The following is a 5,825-nucleotide window of genomic DNA, read 5'->3' as shown; positions in this document are numbered from 1 at the left end:
CGGCGGAGCAGCGCCCGCCGGCCCGGCCCCCTCCGCCCACCCGCCGGCCCGGCCCCAGGCCCCGGGGGCGGCGTTTCCTGGCCCCGGGCGGCCCGGTGTTCCCCCTTCCCCTGGCACCGGCCCGGCCCTGGAGCAGAGCGCTGGGCGCGCTGTGCCCCGGCAGGGGAGGGATGTGGCCTGTCCTGACTCGGCCTGTGAACCGGCTGCCTGGAGCATGGACAATTTCACAGAATCCCAAAATCAATTAGGTTGGAAGGGACAGGTCATCGAGTCCAACCTATGACCGAACGCCACAGTGTCAACTAGACCATGGCACCAAGTGCCACATCCAGCCGTTCCTTAAACGCGTCCAGGGACAGTGACTCCGCCACCTCCCACTGAAATGGTCAGCCCATTCCAATTTCAAAATACCCTTGTTGTGAAAAATGTCCAACCTAAACCTTTTTCAGTGCAGCGTAAGACTGTGTTCTCTGGTCCTGTCACTGATTGCCTGGGAAGAGAGACCGAGCTCCACCTGGCTACACCCTCCTGTCAGGGAGTTCTAGAGAATTATAAGATTTCCTTGAGCCTCTTTTTTTCCAGACTAAACACCCTCAGCTCCTTCAGCTGTTCCTTGTAAGACTTGTTCTCCAGCCCCTTCACCAGATTAGTGCCCTTCTCTGGACAAAGGGCAACCCCAAAAAAGAGGGTTCCTGCCCCACATAGGTGAGAGGCTTAGACAGCCCCAGACTCTAGGAAGGGCCAGGCTCCTTTAAACCTCCTGGAGGGGCTTCCAGCAAGCTCCCCCAAAAGCATGGAGTGCCACTTCTGCTTCTCTGCTCTCAGAATTTTCCCTTGCACTCCCCTAAAATACCAGATGATTAACTAACGAGGTACCACAGTACATTGGAGGATGCTCCAGTATCCCATTCCACACTGGACAGGCTAAATTAAGGAACTGCCCGTGGAGGGGCCAGGGTAGTGATTCTGGATGTTGCACTCAAGGCCGTCCTGTTTTCACAGTAGGAATGGCTCAGAACATGACAAATTGCTTCAACTATTGCTTACAGCGTGACAATATTTTTTGTAAGGTTTTTGGGAGCCATTCTGCTCTAAAAAATAATGTTGTGGAAATAGCAATGACAGATTAACATTTCTCCACCCTTCCACTATGAAAATTTGTCTTCTTCGGTCATTAAGAGATCTTGCTTATTCTCAAATTGACAGTGCCATAAACGTTAACTGGGTTGTAAGAACTGATTGGATTTCTTCAGAAACATACGATCGCTGATGATCACATTTCTGCAATCGGAAGCTGGCTGGAATTTAGGAAACAGCACATCTTCCCACAGCTTTGCACTGTTGGCAACATAAAAGTGCATAAAACGCATTTACAGCAGTAAAGCTGGGGAATACAGCTCTGCCTTTACAAACCTATTGGATATAATAGGAGGCTTTTTTACCACATCGTTTTGATGACTGTAAATGTTTACTGAAATTCATGTTCTTCTTCCGTTTTGATCAGCTAGGTCTGGCTGATCATATCTGTCATCAGGGTTCCCAAGCATCAAATGGATTCCTGGATTTTGGGTGCACTGCTGTGCTAGAGGAGCCAACAACGAGACAGAGGAGAAATGTTTCACTTTTCTTCATGGAGGGTGAAGAAAGAGTAATGCCTCCTTTCCCACCAACATACAGAGCAGTTCCTGCTGGCAGAGCAGCTACACCAGTGTGGGATTTTCTGTGCGTCACCTTTAGGTTTACTGGGGCATATTTCAGCACAGTTTTAAAAATGTACCATTCAGGCACTTTAGCAGAGTAAGCAGGCCCCATGGTACTGGCCCAGTTACCCAGGGCAGAATGGAATGGCTGTGGGAACTCTAAGATGTAAAGGTAATGGAAAGGAAAAATCTGGGTTTGTGATCACATTTTGACCTACCATGCATTACTTACAAAATACTTAGTGTGCATTAAAATGCAGGTAGTCCTTAAAGATGTATTTAAAATTAAATTCATTATCAGTGTGCAAAACTTTCAAGCAGCTCAGTTGACATGTATTTTACTTAACAAAAACAAGGACAAAATTGATTTATCAACTAATTTTGAGCATTTGGACTGTAGTTACATCTAGAAGTAAAGAGTACATGTAAATATAGGAGTTCACTGGCCGTGAGACAGTGGGGGTAGGGGGATCTCTGGTAATAGATCTGATTCCAGGAGAGCTTTCTCACCTTCCTGACAAACCCTCTCCTGATTGATAAGCTCCCAGGCTGCATGGTGAGCAAGGTCAGTAGGACTTCCCCCTGCAAATGAAGCAGCAGTTTAAAAAATAAGATCATAGAGTAAACAGTTTTCTGTCCTGAAGAGAAGAAAATAAACGTCCGTTGTTTGCTAGAAAGGAAGTACAATTAAAAAAAATCCCTCCAGATTTCAACATGAACATATTGTTTAGATTTGCCGACTGTTGATTTACCATGATGAAAGACAGGCCCAAACTAGAAAGTTTGGATCCCGATCTGGATCTGACATTCCCCAAATCTGAGGGGGAAGTGTGATTCAGAGTCTGGAGTAAGGGCTTATCTCTCAAACACAGCAAAGTACTGTGGATAAAAATACCCAGGTAAAGTAGGAAGTGCCTGGTCTGCAACAACAAGAGTGACTTTGTATCAACAATGAACAAAAGCAGCTTTTTTTTTTCTTTGAGAACAATGAAATCACTCAAGAATTGTTATAAATACAAACAATGTGGGTTTTATCACTCAGCTATCATCAGTGGGATTATAGTCTATAAACCCTAATTTTCAGGGAAGTCCCTAGATTTCCCTGAGCGCTTCCTCAGATTTCACATCTGTTAACTCTAGTTTATTAAGTGCTTCAGGATAAGGTGCATCAACTGAGCCTTGGTATTACATTACCAGAAAATACTGAATGTAGGTGTTAGTGGCAAAGAATGGATAATTTCCAGACAGTGTATTGATATCATGCCAGAAGAGCAGGCACTTCCCATTTATTTTTAACACATATATAGGTAACAATTCATTCAGCATCACTTTTAAAAGTTATTTCTAAATTTTTAAATTATGAAGCTTTGGATAAAATTATCCAGTCAGGCATAAGAAGAAAGATTACCATGCTAAGATGAAGTGGAATTACTGAGTTAACCCCCAGAAGAACAAGCTCTGTTTCATGATTCAAGTAATGACAGCACCTCTGTGGGCCAATAGTGAATTTGTTCCTCCCTTTTTAAAAGGTGGGCTGTACTCAGAACATACTCAGAGGAAAAAACTATATGACATCTTATTAGAATTACAGAGCTGGTATCTCAGTCTAGGCATTAATAGCTTTTAAACAAACAACTGATTTTTGGTTTCAGAGAAAAATCTAGCTCAATAAAAATAGAAATTAGAAGTGCTTTTCACAGTGCCAAATATAATAAACATAGTTGTGCTTCTAAACTGAACTAATCCAATGTTTGAAGGTATATTTCTCAATAGCAAAACATAGCAGGCTCTCTGGAAGAAAATAATAAATATAGTCATGCTGAAACATTGTGCATTTGCATTTTAGAAATTCATCTTGAGACTTAATAGACGTATGAGTGTATGAGTACTTCTCTGATGAATTTCCTACAGATCTGCTGTCAGCTGAACTGGTAAGGTTGCTGGAGAGCAGCACTGAATGAGGCCTTGTTGCTCTTCCTCATGGTTTGCTGGAAGTCCTGGAATAGACTGGACAGGAGACCTAGCTTTGGTTTCCTGCTTCTGTTCCTGGGATGCTGAAGCTAGACAGCCCTAGGATCTCGATGCTGTTAGCTCTAATGTGAGAGCTGTGCAGTCCTCTTCACCAGGAACATGATAGCCACGACAAGGGGCTAACATGATGTGGGGAGTTTGGTACATAAACAGGAACCCAATTGGTTTGCATAGAAAATGCACTAAATAAACCACACAAAAATAGCAAGTATTCAGTTCTGTGCTGTACCCCACTGCAGTCACTTTTGTTGTTACAAAAATAACCACAAGTCTCAGTCTGGACTAGGCACTGTTAGGTGCTGTAGGCACATCAGAAGACTTGGGTTTTGATGTGAAGGGACTGAAGTCTGCTTCAAACCTCTGCTTTTCCCCCTTCCTTGTAAAGTGACTTGTCACGGATTCTTAGATCAGGAAAGATACCTGAAAAAGCTAAACTCCAATGATCTGTGTGAGAGAACATCACGATCTTAACTATAGTCAGATAGGAAAATCCTCTGAGAATGAAATACTGACATTACAGACACATACTAAAAGAAAGGCAAAAATTTTCAGGTTCCTGTTGCATTCCCAACTCTCACACACCCAGTGCTGATTATGTTCTTCACTTAAAATTACAGAGCTAAGCACAGTGTGAGCATATTAACCTGGGGGCCCTTTCAGTGGTTGATTCCCCCTGCAGATCCCCACATACAGATCTCTGTGAAAGGAGCAGCAGCCACTCTGCTGGATGAGGGCACAGGCACAGCAGTGGGTTCTTGGAGCACTGGTTCTGGCCACATGGATCTGCAGGTGACAGCTCAGTCTTCCTCATGCAGTTTCCTAAAGAGCAAGGGTTGCAATCAAGTTTTTAAGGTTTTAAGCATTATGGTGACAGGAGCTTCCCATATCCTTTAAAGTGTATATACCTATGACTTTTACCTGGGGGACTAGCAAGTGTTTTTATCATTTTCATAATAATGCTAGAAGAGAGGAGATTGCTTGTAACTTCTTCAGTGTGTTTTTAATGGCATCTGCATGCACACAACAATCTGCTATGCTTTGAATCACCTGCTCAAAATTATATAGTTTGGAAAATTAAGGGGAGAAGTGACTGTTTCAGCATCAATCTGGTCTGACACTCTGGCTACTACAGCCACAAAATTGTGCTTACTGATCTATATTCCGATCTATATTCATCTATATTCAGATTCCACTTTATTTGTAATACAAGAAGCAGTCCTGTGAAAGGAAAGGTGCAGTAATAATTTTTTATATTATAATTTTTTTGTTTGTTTGTTTGAGCATCTCTCTCCTGTGTTTCTTTGATGCCTAAGCTTGTGCTTCCACTTGCCCTCAGCAAAATCATTGAGTTCTCCTTTTCTGCAAGATGTCTTATTGTCACAAAACTTTTGAGTGCTTTTTCTAGCCTTTGGCTACTTCTAGACTGGTTTTGTTAGCTGTGCCTACAGATAGGCTTGTGGCTGCTGCACTCTGTGGCCAGAGTGAGTTATATCCATCCTGCTCTGAGGGGGCTGGGCTCCTCTCCAAGCCCAAACCCTCTTCCTCTGCCCTCAGCCTGAAGTTCCCTGAGAGCAACAAGCTGCAATGCACTTGGTGTGTGTGAGCAGTAGTGGCCCTGGAGGAGTGGTTTTCTGGAGTGATTCTGTGGATGTTGAGGACCCCATCTCCAAACCAAAGGTGTTTCAGGGAAGAGGGGGTGCTTCAGGCTAGCTTTAATGGGGTCCCATGGACTTTATACCCAGTGATGGCCAGAGTTCATCTGCACTGCTCTGGAGGATCACACTGCTTTAGGTTCACTGGAAGGACACTCAGTTCATGCACTCCCAGACTGGTCTGTGATACAAACCTAACAGCAATAAATCAATGTGATCTGGAGGTCTGCCTCAACAACAGAGCCCTGATTCAAGCACGCTAGTAGAGAGTAAGGCATTGAAAACCAGAAGTTAAGTAGACATTAAGGAGAAGTTTAAGAAGATATTAGGAGCAAGAATCAGACAGTGCAAAATTCAGGGTCAGAACCCCTGCACACATGCTGATGTAACAAGTACCTGTTTGGTTGCCCACCCCACCCCTCAGCATACTTGGCATGTAGCA

This window comes from Passer montanus, unplaced genomic scaffold (assembly GCF_014805655.1).
Source record: "Passer montanus isolate IOZ18808 unplaced genomic scaffold, ASM1480565v1 scaffold27, whole genome shotgun sequence".
Taxonomy (NCBI): domain Eukaryota; kingdom Metazoa; phylum Chordata; class Aves; order Passeriformes; family Passeridae; genus Passer; species Passer montanus.
Note: the sequence above shows the minus strand (reverse complement) of the source record.